The sequence below is a fragment of the Acanthopagrus latus genome, chromosome 8 (genome assembly GCF_904848185.1).
Source record: "Acanthopagrus latus isolate v.2019 chromosome 8, fAcaLat1.1, whole genome shotgun sequence".
Lineage (NCBI taxonomy): Eukaryota > Metazoa > Chordata > Actinopteri > Spariformes > Sparidae > Acanthopagrus > Acanthopagrus latus.
In genome coordinates, this window is record NC_051046.1 from 30,427,355 (window position 1) to 30,446,975 (window position 19,621).

The window sequence follows — 19,621 nt, forward strand, 5'->3', positions numbered from 1 at the left end:
ATTTTTGGCTTGAATACAGATGAATCTGCTCTAACTCCCTAAAACAAGCTCCCAGCGCCCTGAAACGCTTGATTTGGCAAGTAAAGACGTCTGACTGAAATGAGTGATGAAACAAGTGAAACCATGTTTCCACATCATGTTTAGGTCAAATTCATACATTTTGAGCAAAATCTAAGCTGAGAAAGCATTTTTGGCTTGAATACAGATGAATCTGCTCTAACTCCCTAAAACAAGCTCCCAGCGCCCTGAAACGCTTGATTTGGCAAGTAAAGACGTCTGACTGAAATGAGTGAGGAAACAAGTGAAACCATGTTTCCACATCATGTTTAGGTCAAATTCATACATTTTGAGCAAAATCTAAGCTGAGAAAGCATTTTTGGCTTGAATACAGATGAATCTGCTCTAACTCCGTAAAACAAGCTCCCAGCGCCCTGAAACGCTTGATTTGGCAAGTAAAGACGTCTGACTGAAATGAGTGAGGAAACAAGTGAAACCATGTTTCCACATCATGTTTAGGTCAAATTCATACATTTTGAGCAAAATCTAAGCTGAGAAAGCATTTTTGGCTTGAATACAGATGAATCTGCTCTAACTCCCTAAAACAAGCTCCCAGCGCCCTGAAACGCTTGATTTGGCAAGTAAAGACGTCTGACTGAAATGAGTGAGGAAACAAGTGAAACCATGTTTCCACATCATGTTTAGGTCAAATTCATACATTTTGAGCAAAATCTAAGCTGAGAAAGCATTTTTGGCTTGAATACAGATGAATCTGCTCTAACTCCGTCAAACAAGCTCCCAGCGCCCTGAAACGCTTGATTTGGCAAGTAAAGACGTCTGACTGAAATGAGTGAGGAAACAAGTGAAACCATGTTTCCACATCATGTTTAGGTCAAATTCATACATTTTGAGCAAAATCTAAGCTGAGAAAGCATTTTTGGCTTGAATACAGATGAATCTGCTCTAACTCCCTAAAACAAGCTCCCAGCGCCCTGAAACGCTTGATTTGGCAAGTAAAGACGTCTGACTGAAATGAGTGATGAAACAAGTGAAACCATGTTTCCACATCATGTTTAGGTCAAATTCATACATTTTGAGCAAAATCTAAGCTGAGAAAGCATTTTTGGCTTGAATACAGATGAATCTGCTCTAACTCCCTAAAACAAGCTCCCAGCGCCCTGAAACGCTTGATTTGGCAAGTAAAGACGTCTGACTGAAATGAGTGATGAAACAAGTGAAACCATGTTTCCACATCATGTTTAGGTCAAATTCATACATTTTGAGCAAAATCTAAGCTGAGAAAGCATTTTTGGCTTGAATACAGATGAATCTGCTCTAACTCCCTAAAACAAGCTCCCAGCGCCCTGAAACGCTTGATTTGGCAAGTAAAGACGTCTGACTGAAATGAGTGAGGAAACAAGTGAAACCATGTTTCCACATCATGTTTAGGTCAAATTCATACATTTTGAGCAAAATCTAAGCTGAGAAAGCATTTTTGGCTTGAATACAGATGAATCTGCTCTAACTCCCTAAAACAAGCTCCCAGCGCCCTGAAACGCTTGATTTGGCAAGTAAAGACGTCTGACTGAAATGAGTGATGAAACAAGTGAAACCATGTTTCCACATCATGTTTAGGTCAAATTCATACATTTTGAGCAAAATCTAAGCTGAGAAAGCATTTTTGGCTTGAATACAGATGAATCTGCTCTAACTCCGTAAAACAAGCTCCCAGCGCCCTGAAACGCTTGATTTGGCAAGTAAAGACGTCTGACTGAAATGAGTGATGAAACAAGTGAAACCATGTTTCCACATCATGTTTAGGTCAAATTCATACATTTTGAGCAAAATCTAAGCTGAGAAAGCATTTTTGGCTTGAATACAGATGAATCTGCTCTAACTCCCTAAAACAAGCTCCCAGCGCCCTGAAACGCTTGATTTGGCAAGTAAAGACGTCTGACTGAAATGAGTGATGAAACAAGTGAAACCATGTTTCCACATCATGTTTAGGTCAAATTCATACATTTTGAGCAAAATCTAAGCTGAGAAAGCATTTTTGGCTTGAATACAGATGAATCTGCTCTAACTCCCTAAAACAAGCTCCCAGCGCCCTGAAACGCTTGATTTGGCAAGTAAAGACGTCTGACTGAAATGAGTGATGAAACAAGTGAAACCATGTTTCCACATCATGTTTAGGTCAAATTCATACATTTTGAGCAAAATCTAAGCTGAGAAAGCATTTTTGGCTTGAATACAGATGAATCTGCTCTGACTCCCAGCGCCCTGAAACGCTTGATTTGGCAAGTAAAGACGTCTGACTGAAATGAGTGATGAAACAAGTGAAACCATGTTTCCACATCATGTTTAGGTCAAATTCATACATTTTGAGCAAAATCTAAGCTGAGAAAGCATTTTTGGCTTGAATACAGATGAATCTGCTCTAACTCCCTAAAACAAGCTCCCAGCGCCCTGAAACGCTTGATTTGGCAAGTAAAGACGTCTGACTGAAATGAGTGAGGAAACAAGTGAAACCATGTTTCCACATCATGTTTAGGTCAAATTCATACATTTTGAGCAAAATCTAAGCTGAGAAAGCATTTTTGGCTTGAATACAGATGAATCTGCTCTAACTCCCTAAAACAAGCTCCCAGCGCCCTGAAACGCTTGATTTGGCAAGTAAAGACGTCTGACTGAAATGAGTGAGGAAACAAGTGAAACCATGTTTCCACATCATGTTTAGGTCAAATTCATACATTTTGAGCAAAATCTAAGCTGAGAAAGCATTTTTGGCTTGAATACAGATGAATCTGCTCTAACTCCGTCAAACAAGCTCCCAGCGCCCTGAAACGCTTGATTTGGCAAGTAAAGACGTCTGACTGAAATGAGTGATGAAACAAGTGAAACCATGTTTCCACATCATGTTTAGGTCAAATTCATACATTTTGAGCAAAATCTAAGCTGAGAAAGCATTTTTGGCTTGAATACAGATGAATCTGCTCTAACTCCCTAAAACAAGCTCCCAGCGCCCTGAAACGCTTGATTTGGCAAGTAAAGACGTCTGACTGAAATGAGTGATGAAACAAGTGAAACCATGTTTCCACATCATGTTTAGGTCAAATTCATACATTTTGAGCAAAATCTAAGCTGAGAAAGCATTTTTGGCTTGAATACAGATGAATCTGCTCTAACTCCGTCAAACAAGCTCCCAGCGCCCTAAATCGCTTGATTTGGCAAGAAAAGACGTCTGACTGAAATGAGTGATGAAACAAGTGAAACCATGTTTCCACATCATGTTTAGGTCAAATTCATACATTTTGAGCAAAATCTAAGCTGAGAAAGCATTTTTGGCTTGAATACAGATGAATCTGCTCTAACTCCCTAAAACAAGCTCCCAGCGCCCTGAAACGCTTGATTTGGCAAGTAAAGACGTCTGACTGAAATGAGTGAGGAAACAAGTGAAACCATGTTTCCACATCATGTTTAGGTCAAATTCATACATTTTGAGCAAAATCTAAGCTGAGAAAGCATTTTTGGCTTGAATACAGATGAATCTGCTCTAACTCCGTCAAACAAGCTCCCAGCGCTCTAAATCGCTTGATTTGGCAAGAAAACACGTCTGACTGAAATGAGTGATGAAACAAGTGAAACCATGTTTCCACATCATGTTTAGGTCAAATTCATACATTTTGAGCAAAATCTAAGCTGAGAAAGCATTTTTGGCTTGAATACAGATGAATCTGCTCTAACTCCCTAAAACAAGCTCCCAGCGCCCTGAAACGCTTGATTTGGCAAGTAAAGACGTCTGACTGAAATGAGTGAGGAAACAAGTGAAACCATGTTTCCACATCATGTTTAGGTCAAATTCATACATTTTGAGCAAAATCTAAGCTGAGAAAGCATTTTTGGCTTGAATACAGATGAATCTGCTCTAACTCCCTAAAACAAGCTCCCAGCGCCCTGAAACGCTTGATTTGGCAAGTAAAGACGTCTGACTGAAATGAGTGATGAAACAAGTGAAACCATGTTTCCACATCATGTTTAGGTCAAATTCATACATTTTGAGCAAAATCTAAGCTGAGAAAGCATTTTTGGCTTGAATACAGATGAATCTGCTCTAACTCCCTAAAACAAGCTCCCAGCGCCCTGAAACGCTTGATTTGGCAAGTAAAGACGTCTGACTGAAATGAGTGATGAAACAAGTGAAACCATGTTTCCACATCATGTTTAGGTCAAATTCATACATTTTGAGCAAAATCTAAGCTGAGAAAGCATTTTTGGCTTGAATACAGATGAATCTGCTCTAACTCCCTAAAACAAGCTCCCAGCGCCCTGAAACGCTTGATTTGGCAAGTAAAGACGTCTGACTGAAATGAGTGATGAAACAAGTGAAACCATGTTTCCACATCATGTTTAGGTCAAATTCATACATTTTGAGCAAAATCTAAGCTGAGAAAGCATTTTTGGCTTGAATACAGATGAATCTGCTCTAACTCCCTAAAACAAGCTCCCAGCGCCCTGAAACGCTTGATTTGGCAAGAAAGGACGTCTGACTGAAATGAATGATGAAACAAGTAAATCCATGTTTCCACATCATGTTTAGGTCAAATTCATACATTTTGAGCAAAATCTAAGCTGAGAAAGCATTTTTGGCTTGAATACAGATGAATCTGCTCTAACTGCCTAAAACAAGCTCCCAGCGCCCTGAAACGCTTGATTTGGCAAGTAAAGACGTCTGACTGAAATGAGTGATGAAACAAGTGAAACCATGTTTCCACATCATGTTTAGGTCAAATTCATACATTTTGAGCAAAATCTAAGCTGAGAAAGCATTTTTGGCTTGAATACAGATGAATCTGCTCTAACTCCCTAAAACAAGCTCCCAGCGCCCTGAAACGCTTGATTTGGCAAGAAAACACGTCTTAATGAAAACAATGATAAAACAAGTAAAACCATGTTGCCACATCATGTTTAGGTCAAATTCATACATTTTGAGCAAAATCTAAGCTGAGAAAGCATTTTTGGCTTGAATACAGATGAATCTGCTCTAACTGCCTAAAACAAGCTCCCAGCACCCTGAAACGCTTGATTTGGCAAGTAAAAACGTCTGACTGAAATGAGTGATGAAACAAGTGAAACCATGTTTCCACATCATGTTTAGGTCAAATTCATACATTTTGAGCAAAATCTAAGCTGAGAAAGCATTTTTGGCTTGAATACAGATGAATCTGCTCTAACTCCCTAAAACAAGCTCCCAGCGCTCTATATCGCGTGATTTGGCAAGAAAACACGTCTTAATGAAAACAATGATGAAACAAGCAAAACCATGTTGCCACATCATGTTTAGGTCAAATTCATACATTTTGAGCAAAATCTAAGCTGAGAAAGCATTTTTGGGTTGAATACAGATGAATCTGCTCTAACTGCCTAAAACAAGCTTCCAGTGCCCTGAAACGCTTGATTTGGCAAGTAAAGACGTCTGACTGAAATGAGTGATGAAACAAGTGAAACCATGTTTCCACATCATGTTTAGGTCAAATTCATACATTTTGAGCAAAATCTAAGCTGAGAAAGCATTTTTGGCTTGAATACAGAGGAATATGCTCTATCTCCCTAAAACAAGCTCCCAGCGCTCTAAATCGCGTGATTTGGCAAGAAAACACGTCTTAATGAAAACAATGATAAAACAAGTAAGACCATGTTTCCACATCATGTTTAGGTCAAATTCATACATTTTGAGCAAAATCTAAGCTGAGAAAGCATTTTTGGCTTGTGTAGTTTCTGGGCTGTCTTCCTCAAAGGTGTCTGCGTGTAGTATGTTGATAAAAAATTCTGCGGAGGCAAGGCTGGGTGGAATGATAGAGCAATCTTTATTAAAACAGACTTGAGCCTAGCATCCGAACAGAGTGTGTGGCCACACCTCTGATGTTCTCCAATCTAGGGCAAAGTAATGCCAAACGTTTTTGCCCCTTCTTGCCCTATCGGAACTCCTACGCCTTCGCTCTTAGGAATTCTACCAAGTGCCACCCCTCCTTCTCTTCCTGTGCGAGGGTTTTTAAAGTCCCTTTCTAGCACACACCCACTTCTCCTAATTGGTCACTTTGGTAAATTATCCAATGGACTAAAAGAGGAGTTGACCTGTCTCCCTCGTAAACTCATCTGACTTGGCTGCATTCAACTTCATGTCTTGTCCCCAAAATGACCCAAGTGGGTTTCCTGCTCTTTCTACGGGTACAAACACAAACATTTGAGCATCTCCCACCATCTGGCGTGGGGGTCAATCTTAGGTTTACTGCTTTATCCTGGTCTGCCACCTGATAACCTTTGGCACTTACACAGTTACCACTCTGACCCCTGGAGCTGTAAATCCACTCTATTTGTATTCTTAACTCACATGAGGAGAAACAATTAGTAACCCAAAATGTGTAGAAAACACACAGATACTACATAATTCCCCCCTTCGAGACCCACTAGGTCTCGAAAAAAGCCTACCAGCACATCTGCAATCATACTCCTTCAACCAACTCCTGTCATAGTTTGTCTGTTTTCAATAAAGTCCTCCTCATCCAATCCTGTTGTTAAGTTCAGAGTCCTATTTTTGTTTTTATGTGAACTTCAATTTAGGGAAACTAATTACTTAACTTCTTATTAGGCCCTATAGCACATTATTTTGAGTTACTTTATGACTAGATAAGCTCACTATTTATCCTAATCAGGTCGAATTCGGCTACCCTTAGCCTCATCTGCAGGACTCCCCTCAGGTACACTTTTTTAGCAAGCTCTGAAAAATAGTTCTTATTCTCGAAATCTTTGCCTATGGCTTCTTATGTGTAGTTGTAGGGGAATCTCACAAATCAGCTGTTGCATCCCATTCCAAAAATATACCCCTCCTAAGGAGTATCAAAAAGAAATAGGAAACCTTACCAATCAACTATAGAGCATCCACGCCTTCAAGCCAATCTAGGCGAAGAGACTCCTTTGTAATTTACAAGTACCAATTACCATTTATACTCTAATTGAATGACCATATGCCAATCGGTCATTGGACTCCAAACTTTTTACAGGTCCTATTTTCCAATGTTATCAAAATGTATATATCACCATGTGATGATATAAGAAGTAAAACCTAATTAAAGTGTTAAGATTATTGCTCATTCCATACATCACAGAATTTCAACAAAACACAACATTCACATCATGACATATGGATATATGTATGAGAACACAGAAATCTGTCTAACTCTACACAACGAAGCAAGTATGTCATCCTGTTGTATCCACTGAATACTCGTTCTTCAGCAGCATTGCTATTTAGAGTGGGATTTAGAGTGGCATGTTATCTGTAACACTCTGAATCGATGAATTCTCTCTCAGTCTTGTATATTTACTCGTACACATCTGTCATGTCATACTAATTTCCTGATGTAGCCTAAAATTAGTACTTGATAACCACTATACAACCCCAATTTCTTCAATATCATACATTTTCCAAATTTCAAATGTTTCAATTTCATTTCTTACATTCAATCTGTAGTTTTGCATCAATAATTTACTGATCCCCATTCAAAGTTTGGACACTTTTGGACACAGTTCTTGTCATCAACAATTCATCTGTTGTTTCATCCACATACTAATTAACATACATCAAGTAACATTTTTATTCAATTGTTTTTTTTTAAACTCCCTGAAACAGTCTATCCTGTTTCCTTTAAATCATGTTATGAATTGGTGTCACTGGATCTTTTTCGTATTCATTGCCTGTGAGGACATTCCTGACATCTTCCCCTGGTGCTCCAGTGCTTCCAACTTCTTCGCCCTGGAGAGATAGATGTAAAAGCAGCTACCTTTGGAGATGCTCTGGGTCAGCAAACCTGTATGAACTTCATATCTGTGTACCACTACACAGACAGGTAGACATTATTGATATTCAAAAGTTAGTGTTAATTTTGACATCCTTCCTTGTTCCTAGAAAGAAAAACCTCAAGTTATCGCCACATTTTCAGCTGCCTGATCAGACATGTTATTATATAATTGCTTATGGGACATGAGGAGATCCATTGGTCAGAAGTTTCACAGCAGAATTATCTGAAAGGAAAATCAAGTTGGGGTTAATGAGGGGTATATCAAAAATGTTTTGTTGGTTTGGCGAAGTATCGGCCATTGTCAGATATGGATGTGGTTCTCCATCCGGACCTGCAGGAATCAAAGCTAGTCTCTTAAGGAATGTACATCATTTTAGAGTAACATGCGAAATTGTTAGTAACACCTTTGTTAGTTCCACACTCATGCTTTGGTTAAAAGAGTAATTTTTCTCCTCCGGGAGAAGCATACAAAACATGAACAGTCAGATAACACAAGATTATATCAGCTATGGCCATAACTTTTTGGAAAAAGCAGCTGTTACCCCCCTTTGACAAATTTTCAAAAACTTAACAAGAATATCGGTGGTTTGAGAGGCCTAATCAAGCTTGATCTAAGTCAGTATATTTAAGTCAGTAGAGGTTACCTTGGCCTCACATGTCAGTCAACGTCAGTCTTGGTCAAATGTTTCCCCCATGTGTAAAGTCATACATGGGTTGGGAGATCTCCACAAAATTATAAATCCATGGACAACAATAGCCTGTTAAATCCAATAAGGCAATCGTTTGTTTTCTTTCACAGTTTTTGAACATCCAAAATTGTCTGGATGTGATCAGAACCTAATTCACGATTCTCCGGAGTGTAATAGCGCCTTAAATTTTATGAAATAAGTTGCAACTTTGTCCTTCAAAACTTTAGGACTGTTTTCTGCCAGAAAACAAAGAAGAGACCTTGTCTCAGTTTAACCATGCCCCTGTACAGGAATACCTATACACAGCCCTTGTCCACATCTGAACATGTGCATTATCACACAATGACCACTAATGTTCCCCTCTCAGTTCCACAGCGAACAGAGATAAATCGGAGATGGAAACCCTATGGCATCTATATCCAAAAATGAACTTCACCATTAATATGGTTAATATTAAACCATCTACTGGATGCTAACCAGCTTCATTTATGACTTCAGGATATTTCAATTAACTCCACCCCCCTTTGATTTATATTCAGGCAAGATGATACAGGGCGAGATCAGCGATTCAACAATGGCACTTTGATTTATAATAGACTGAACAACAAAAGCAATGACCTCAGCAGCTTTAGGGATAAATGGATGTTGTCTTAACATAATCTATGAGTTTGATTTTGACTGGACAATAACAAAATTTGCCTATATAAATCTCTTACATTTCCAAACTGAACTTTTGTTTAAGGCCATCAAACTATCAAATATTATTAAAAGCAATGCTTAGTCTTTAGAGATCAATCACTGTTTCTGTGTACGTGTGTGCCTCATCCTTATTCATTTCCAATCTTGTTCTTATCTATGTACTGCTCAATGCTCTGACCTTCTTTAAACATTCTATACTTACTTTTACCTTTCAATGGCAACACCCCATTTGTCTGCCCTTATTTCAGTGCCTATAACGGTCAGATAGATTTCCTAATTTGCCCTTCTATTCCTCATGTTTCGGTGACTCACTGGGACAGATTTGCCTAAACATCCAGTGAGCTTATCGTTCCCACAAACTTCACAATCACTCTGATCTTCTCATACGCTGGATTTCATCAAATAAACACTTTATGTAATCTATTCAGCCAAGTGAGTTGTTTGACACCTTCGTTCTAAACAGCGCCAATTTATAGCATGTAGGCTGTAAACTAGTCCCTGAATATCACCAGATTCATGCCGTTGGTCCTGTAGATTGACCCAGACCACGTTCTCTTTCTTTTTCAAGATGTGATCCTACTAAGACCACTTATATTCTCCTTGGTCTTTGGACTATACTCTACGTATAAAGGGAAAGAGGCCGAAATCTCCTTCAATCTTCACCTTCCTGTGGCTATTAAACCATTTCCTTCTGAACTCCTTCACAAACACCTTTTCTCCAGGTCTCCCTCTGTCTCTTTTTTCTTTCTTCTCAAGCCTCTCTAGCACCTCCTCCTGCTTTTGCCTGTTGGAGACATATGTAAATATACTCCCATGTAAATCAGTCAAATATTTAAATTACACCTTCCTCTTTTTTTTTTGTCCAATAGGGATTGATTCTGTCGTAATTTGCTTGAGCGACACGCCATCAATGCAAGCGGAAGCGCCACTACCCAATTTAGACCTGTGTGTTGGCAGATTTTAACAATTTGGATTTTGAGGACACTATAAATTTTCGCAGACGTCTTGGTTTTGAGGAGATGATAAACCACTCCTACACGTTGTTGAGTTAACGATTTTTGTACAATCATATTTACAATTTTATCCACAAACTCTCTCCCATTATCTGTAAATATGTGATCTGGAAGTCTCCATCAGCTTATGACCTCCCAACATAAGAACTTGGCAACAGACTGAGCTGCCTTCTGCTTGGTAGGACAAACCTCAGGCCTTTGCTAAAATTTGTATCTGTTTTTTCTTCAATTGATTTTATTATATCAACAAAGTCCCTGACTAGCTCGTACGTATAATCTCTTGGAGTCCGAATATAACCAGAAGGGACCATCACCCCTCTCCTAACGTCGTTTTTCACACAGACTGTACATCCATTTATAACATGATCAATTTGTTCCAGTAGGTATGGTGCAAAAACTGCAAAAACTCTGCTCCTTTGGAATTTTCTTCTCTTACCTTCCCCCCTTGCAACATGGGCTTGCCCATTTGCTTCTAGACAGCATCTGGTGGTCTCTTCAATTTGGGGTCGGCAAATATTCAACAAATCAACTGTGGTGCGTTCTGCTAGAATGACATCCTCTCATTCCTATAGCCCCTGATGTTCTACAAATTTATCATGATCCTCCTTCACCATGCTTGTATTGAATATAAGTTATGTTATTTTGCAGCTTGACTTTGGAACCTCTTTTGGAAAATAAAACTCATTCAATCAGATAGTAAACTGGTCTAACAGGCTGGTTATTGAGCCATAGCTCAACTTGGGGACCTTGTATACACAACAGCCATAGCGCCTATGTGGTCTAATTCTAAATGGCAAGTCCTGTCCATTGCACACTAATTTTCAGCTTCTCTTTTGTAAGCACAGTTCAGCCTGCTGTTTTCAGTTGTTTACCCAGTGCTGTAACTATTGTATTACTAATTACTTATAGTTTGCCTCTCATGTATATTTTACAATCTGAACATTTTTACTGACTAATTCTGTTTTTCTTTTCACTATTAGTATTTTAGTTCCGTTCAATATCTTTGACTGATCTGGACCAGTAAGAACTTTTTAATTCATATTGCTTCTTGTAATTTCCACTCTACTAACTATAGCCTTTGGAGGAGTTCAAGCCACCCAGGCATGTGGATCAGGTACATCTGCTGGAAAGTCAGCCAAACAGCCATACGTTTCTTTACAGGCAACAATGGTGTGTTGCTCTGAGGACTCTTAGTTATCTACAAGACATGTGTTTATAGTTGCCCTCTCGTTTGTGATATCATCCCCCGGATTACCTCCTCCTCTGTTGGGTACTAGTTCTTCCATGGAGGCCAGATTCTGGGTTGGAGCTCGACTTCTGCCGGTCGGGCTGACTTCCCGAGTCCAATGTCCGTGCTGTGTCCGTAAACAACTGTTTGTAGCTGTCCCAGTCCTTGGGTGGAGATCATCATTTTCATGAGCTCCTGGTTTTTACTCTCCCAAATGGCAGAGTCTTCTTTTGTTGGAACAGAAGCGGCTTCTTCTGTTTCTGCCATCATTTCTCTCACATGTTCTTGTTCATAATCCTTGATTAAGAGTCATGTCATGTTCTTTGCCAAGATATTCATCCTTGTTTGTTCTCATGGGTGCTTCTTGTGGTCCCACAACTATGCAACTGAAGCTGAGCAGAGTTTGTTTTGAGTGGCGACTTATCCATTCATCTGAACCTGACTGAGCCGCACACCTAAAGTACCTGATTCCTCCGCAAGCTTCTTCCTCTTTTCTTTCTATCCCTGATTTTCAAACAACTCCAAGATACCGAGCTTTGTCTGTCTCTCCTTTTATAAACAGTAGAATCTCTATATTAAATGGGACTCCTGTTGAAAGTTGTCCAGTTACCAATACCTGAATATCTGGATAGATGATAAGCTATCTTTTAAATTCACATTACTGAACCAACTAAAATCTAGATGATCACTGATTTATTATAACCTAGCTTGCCTTACTTTGAAATATAAAAACAACTTGTTCAGGTCCCCCCTTGTTTCTGCTCTAGATTATGCTGACGTCATTTACATTCAAGCTGTTCTCCCCCCTTTGAAACCCCTTGAGGCAGGTATCATTTTGAACTTTGTTTTATTACAGGTGATGGGTTTAGAACTCCTCACTGGGTCCTTCATGACAAAATTGGATCACCATCTATATCTGTAAGGACGGAACAACACTGCATGATTCGTATCTACAAGGCCCTACTGAGTGTTTTATCTAATTATCTTACCAATTTTATCTCTTTAAGAAATTGTAATGCTTACACTTGTTCACTGGAGTCCTTGATTTTAGATTCCTACTATAAGAACCATATTCAGAAAGACTGTGATTTATAGTCCGCTCTTAAGCTGAATCATCTTATCTCTTTAGATATTTCCCAAAATACCTGTTGTTCAGTGTTCTGCAATCTGAATGTAATTGTGATTTATCATGTTGTGTATGTGTATTCATGTATTTTGTGCGCCGGGCATCCTTAGAAAGGACAGTTGTGCCCACTTGAGCTTCCTGGAAAAATTGAGGCTTAATTTATTCGTTAAGGATTTCATTCACCGATCAAGGTTGATCAATTTCCAGCCAGCGCTTATGCCATTTCTCTGATATATCTGCAATCTCTTTTATGAAGACGTTGCTTTTTTGTACCACACCAACAGGGGTAGATGTTCTTGAAATTCCTGAGCCCATCAGGATTGACAGTGTGAAATTCTATCCTTCTACTTTCTTGTTCATACATTTTTAGATACTGTTAAAAAGATAATTACCCCTTTCAGGAAGTTACTCAAATCCAAATAAATCGATCAAAACTGTGTTCCCAGAACACTGTGTCACCAGAAACACCTCTTAAGAAACAATGGAGTAAATTTGCGAACCGCAGTGAGAGCCCGTAATGTATCGCCTTAAAAAACTGTAACTTTTCTGGACTCGACTGTCTGTGAGGATAGAAGGAAAATAGAAACCTAAAAGTTCATCAGCTTTTTCTGACAACTGATAACTGTCGCTGACGTCTGTGCCAGTCTTTCCACTGTTTATGTCCTCCAATAATTATAAACTAATTCAGACATCAGATACTGAATCATCCAAGATTGAATCAAATCCTATACTCAAATAATGAAATTGCTATCAACAATCAATGATCTGCTGTAGCTGATCAGTCAATTACCAAGCTCTACTTGTAATTCTTCCCTTATTCGTGTTCCCCTTGTATATTCAATAACACTGTGAGCATGTAAATGTTGTCGCCTTAAGCGTCTGTGAGTTTATGAGCATGCGTGTCTCTGTCTTCTTAGGGTTATCTCAGGGGGTGTATCCGTGTGCGTGTCCTTAAGGGGTTTGTGGATAAGATCGCACTAGCCTGACAGATTCAGCGTGGGTCACGCAGGCGGATGTCACGAGCAAACCTAACCGGTGTCCGGTGATTGTCGTACGTCTCCCGACCTTAGATGTTATGTCTTCTTTCTCGGACTCTCGCGACCCCGGTATATAGAGAGAAGTAGATTAAAAAACACAAATGAAGACTGTTTCATCCATAGGGCAAGCCAAAACTCAATTCTTTATCATCACCCAGACAATATAAACATCATGCAGGTTTAGTTTAACATCATTTATCATGTTATTAAGGCGGATCCAATGTATTTCAAAAAAACTCGGAGGTAAAATCATTGAAGCTTTAAACAGTTATCACCGGTTATCCATATGTAAGTGTGGGAGGGGGAGTAACTCCATACTCGCAGCGACGCTCCCTCTATCTGCGCGTTCACACATCAGCTGTTTTCTCTGTGTCCTCTCTCTCTGTTACGCGGTCACGCGCCCTCTGAACTCCCCTCAACCTCAGCGAGTCAAAGACAGCTGGATCAACTCATTGTCAATCCTAAATCAACCCTTTTTTATCTGCCAACATTCAAACCGCCATTTTAGATCAAAACTACGCCCTAAAGAAATATTGCTAAACTCATGACCACTTTATCATTTATAAATTTCGATTTAATCATTTGCTCTGAGGAGGTGTTTTAGAGCAAACTCAATGTGTATGATTTGATTTTACTCCCTGTACGAAAATATCCAGGCTCCACTACATATATGTCTAACTAATCAGCTTTGGATAACCCAAATTTCCCCAATATATTTAAATACCCAATCCTGTCAGTACTGTGGTTTGGTGTTTGTCACACTACTCCAATCATGCATTTTTAGCTGTCTCCTATCTTCAGATTTAATGATTTATGTTTTAACTTTTATGTCAGATTTCTTTTTACAAATACTTAGGCTTGAGATATTACTTTTCTCTAATTGAACTAATTTTCCTTCACTTCGCATCAGGGCTTCCCCCTCTGATATGTGGGGGCTGCCGTGCATAAAGGCCATTTCCATACCTTGACCAGCTACACCAGTCAGCCAAATAAACAATTGTCCGTACGTCCACAAATGTCTACTTACTCGTACTCCTTGAACTTCTCCACCAACAAATCAAGCATCATCCCCAGTAATTCCTCATCCCCAGCTTGATAACGACCAAGAACACCCCACTGGATTCCTCTGATCCACAGTCAACTAGGATGCATTGCCTTTAGTCACACAAATCATATATGCGTGTTTTAATCTTATATTTGACTTGCTATCAACTTTCCCACCTACTTTCTGCATCTTCTCTCCGCATAATATCCCTTTAGCTCTCCTTATTTCCTCTACTCTTTCTCCTTCAGGTGATCAATGGTGCTAGTCATGCATAAGACTTATAACTTTATCGATAGGAAAATCTCCAAACCACCAATTCCTCCATCCCTTTGCTATACAGCTAATTAACACCAATTAATATTTCCTTCATGTGAACTTCTATTTCACCTAAATTTTAGTCCTTCAAAATCAAATTTGGATTTACAGTAACAATTTTAACTGTAAATTTTCACCTATAAGGCAAAGGAAGGGCAGGAATCGTACTTCCCTATGGGTCATCCATCTAATATTCTATCTTTTGAATATCACGTTATCTATACAACACCTATGCATTGTATACGATATATTCTAATAATGCGCATTTATATAGATTACTTATAACTAATTCCATGGACAAACACTTAGCTTTCACATCAACTTTAGCTGACTCCTAACCCTCACACACAGCTTCAGAAGACACAATAAGCACTGAACACTACAAACCACCACCGGGCGCCCTCTTTTCCTTTAGACGAACAAACACAAACACTTATTCAGCTGAATTTCATCAGAGCTCTTCTACCTAACACATACTGCAACTTGGTTTGTTGGACTCAGAATACGGAAAACCGCCTCTAACAGCCCACCAAGTGCCAAACCACTTTAGATTAGAGTCCATGGGCGTCACACGCACCCATAGACTTGTCGAATTTCTATTGTCACAACCATAAGTTTGATTTGACATAACATTTCTCTCTCATTCTAAATTTTTGTGGTCTTCATCTTTTTTTTTTTTTCCGGCCAGTCTTTTCTATTCTTTTTCTGTATTTGAGACAACTCAACCATGCAGCCAATGAAGACAAATGCCCCGCATGTCTTATGACAATGTTTGCCTGCATCGGATGGCGATCAGTTCAGTCATTGCTGCCACAGCAGTTTCCCTTTTTCACTTATTCTCTATTTCTTTTCTCTATTCCTCTATTGTCAGCAATCTCTTTTCTCTATATTGTCTGACCATATCTTCTTCATTATATTTTTTTATTCTTTTCTGTCATTTTCTTTTCTTATTTATTCTTCATTATATTTTTTTTATTCTTTTCTGTCATTTTCTTTTCTTGTTTCTTCTTCACTCTTTGAGACAACTTAGCGCATAGGAAATAGTGACTAATCTCACGCATGACTTCCAGCAAATGGCTCAACGCCATACCTGCATCGTATTACCAATTAATTCACAAATCTCTACCGCATCAGTTTCTCCTTTTCTCTTGATTTAGAAAATTTAGACAGAATCCTATCACCAAACTACACACCTGTTGCCCAGTTCCGCCGTTTTGGTAATTTTCGGTTTGACAGATATTGGAAAACACACACACAGTCCCATCCAGGGCCTGAGTTTGACCCCTGGAGCGAAATGCTCACCTTGTTTGCCGGCTGGGGTGAAAGTCAGTCTCTGGACCCCTGTCGTGTGTCCAAGTTGTCAAAAGCCATCCTGTTCGTGACGCCACCTGTAGTTTCTGGGCTGTCTGCCTCAAAGGTGTCGGCGTGTAGTATGTTGATAAAAAATTCTGCGGAGGCAAGGCTGGGTGGAATGATAGAGCAATCTTTATTAAAACAGACTTGAGCCTAGCATCCGAACAGAGTGTGTGGCCACACCTCTGATGTTCTCCAATCTAGGGCAAAGTAATGCCAAACGTTTTTGCCCCTTCTTGCCCTATCGGAACTCCTACGCCTTCGCTCTTAGGAATTCTACCAAGTGCCACCCCTCATTCTCTTCCTGTGCGAGGGTTTTTAAAGTCCCTTTCTAGCACACACCCACTTCTCCTAATTGGTCACTTTGGTAAATTATCCAATGGACTAAAAGAGGAGTTGACCTGTCTCCCTCGTAAACTCATCTGACTTGGCTGCATTCAACTTCATGTCTTGTCCCCAAAATGACCCAAGTGGGTTTCCTGCTCTTTCTACGGGTACAAACACAAACATTTGAGCATCTCCCACCATCTGGCGTGGGGGTCAATCTTAGGTTTACTGCTTTATCCTGGTCTGCCACCTGATAACCTTTGGCACTTACACAGTTACCACTCTGACCCCTGGAGCTGTAAATCCACTCTATTTGCATTCTTAACTCACATGAGGAGAAACAATTAGTAACCCAAAATGTGTAGAAAACACACAGATACTACACTTGAATACAGATGAATCTGCTCTAACTGCCTAAAACAAGCTCGCAGCGCCCTGAAACGCTTGATTTGGCAAGTAAAAACGTCTGACTGAAATGAGTGATGAAACAAGTGAAACCATGTTTCCACATCATGTTTAGGTCAAATTCATACATTTTGAGCAAAATCTAAGCTGAGAAAGCATTTTTGGCTTGAATACAGATGAATCTGCTCTGACTGCCTAAAACAAGCTCCCAGCGCCCTGAAACGCTTCATTTGGCAAGTAAAGACGTCTGACTGAAATGAGTGATGAAACAAGTGAAACCATGTTTCCACATCATGTTTAGGTCAAATTCATACATTTTGAGCAAAATCTGAGCTGAGAAAGCATTTTTGGCTTGAATAGTGTTGCAGCTATGAAGACGGCGGACACCAGGGCTTGAGTCTTCAATGACGCTGACTTTATTCTTAACCAAAAACAATTACAGTCACCAAGCACATTAGCTTGTCCAGGTCCCCAAAGCGAGACTTCGCCGCTGCTTCTCCGGTCTTTTCGCGCCGACCCGCGTAACCATGGCAACCAGAGCAAAAACACCTCTTCTTCGTCGGTTCTCTCCGACCCGTGCTCTCTGGTGCAACCTGGTGGCTAAAACAGAGAACTGCACGCAACCATGTACAGCATTCAACACATCACATAAACATGTCACTTCACCTCTTCCCTGCAGAACATGAAATTAACAGTTGTAAACAAAGAAATTATGGGGTCCCCCTCTTAACCATAACAGTGAATCGTCACAATAGAGATGAATCTGCTCTAACTGCCTAAAACAAGCTCCCAGCGCCCTGAAACGCTTGATTTGGCAAGTAAAGACGTCTGACTGAAATGAGTGATGAAACAAGTGAAACCATGTTTCCACGTCATGTTTAGGTCAAATTCATACATTTTGAGCAAAATCTAAGCTGAGAAAGCATTTTTGGCTTGAATACAGATGAATCTGCTCTAACTGCCTAAAACAAGCTCCCAGCGCCCTGAAACGCTTGATTTGGCAAGTAAAGACGTCTGACTGAAATGAGTGATGAAACAAGTGAAACCATGTTTCCACATCATGTTTAGGTCAAATTCATACATTTTGAGCAAAATCTAAGCTGAGAAAGCATTTTTGACTTGAATACAGATGAATCTGCTCTAACTCCCTAAAACAAGCTCCCAGAGCTCTAAATCGCGTGATTTGGCAAGAAAACACGTCTTAATGAAAACAATGATGAAACAAGTAAAACCATGTTTCCACATCATGTTTAGGTCAAATTCATACATTTTGAGCAAAATCTAAGCTGAGAAAGCATTTTTGGCTTGAATACAGATGAATCTGCTCTAACTCCGTCAAACAAGCTCCCAGCGCCCTGAAACGCTTGATTTGGCAAGTAAAGACGTCTGACTGAAATGAGTGATGAAACAAGTGAAACCATGTTTCCACATCATGTTTAGATCAAATTCATACATTTTGAGCAAAATCTAAGCTGAGAAAGCATTTTTGGCTTGAATACAGATGAATCTGCTCTAACTCCCTAAAACAAGCTCCCAGCGCACTGAAACGCTTGATTTGGCAAGTAAAGACGTCTGACTGAAATGAAAGATGAAACAAGTGAAACCATGTTTCCACATCATGTTTAGGTCAAATTCATACATTTTGAGCAAAATCTGAGCTGAGAAAGCATTTTTGGCTTGAACACAGATGAATCTGCTCTAACTCCCTAAAACAAGCTCCCAGCGCTCTAAATCGCTTGATTTGGCAAGAAAACACGTCTTAATGAAAACAATAATAAAACAAATAAAACCATGTTTCCACATCATGTTTAAGTCAAATCCATACATTTTGAGCAAAATCTAAGCTGAGAAACCATTTTTGGCTTGAATACACATGAATCTGCTCTAACTCCTTAAAACAAGCTCCCAGCGCTCTAAATCGCTTGATTTTGCAAGAAAACACTTCTTAATGAAAACAATGATAAAACAAGTAAAACCATGTTTCCACAACATGTTTAGGTCAAATTCCTACATTTTGAGCAAAACCTAAGCTGAGAAAGCATTTTTGGCTTGAATACAGATGAATCTGCTCTAACTCCCTAAAACAAGCTCCCAGCGCCCTGAAACGCTTGATTTGGCAAGTAAAAACGTCTGACTGAAATGAAAGATGAAACAAGTGAAACCATGTTTCCACATCATGTTTAGGTCAAATTCATACATTTTGAGCAAAATCTGAGCTGAGAAAGCATTTTTGGCTTGAACACAGATGAATCTGTTCTAACTCCCTAAAACAAGCTCCCAGCGCTCTAAATCGCTTGATTTGGCAAGAAAACACGTCTTAATGAAAACAATAATAAAACAAATAAAACCATGGTTCCACATCATGTTTAAGTCAAATCCATACATTTTGAGCAAAATCTAAGCTGAGAAACCATTTTTGGCTTGAATACACATGAATCTGCTCTAACTGCTTAAAACAAGCTCCCAGCGCTCTAAATCGCTTGATATTGCAAGAAAACACGTCTGACTGAAATGAACGATGATACAAGTGA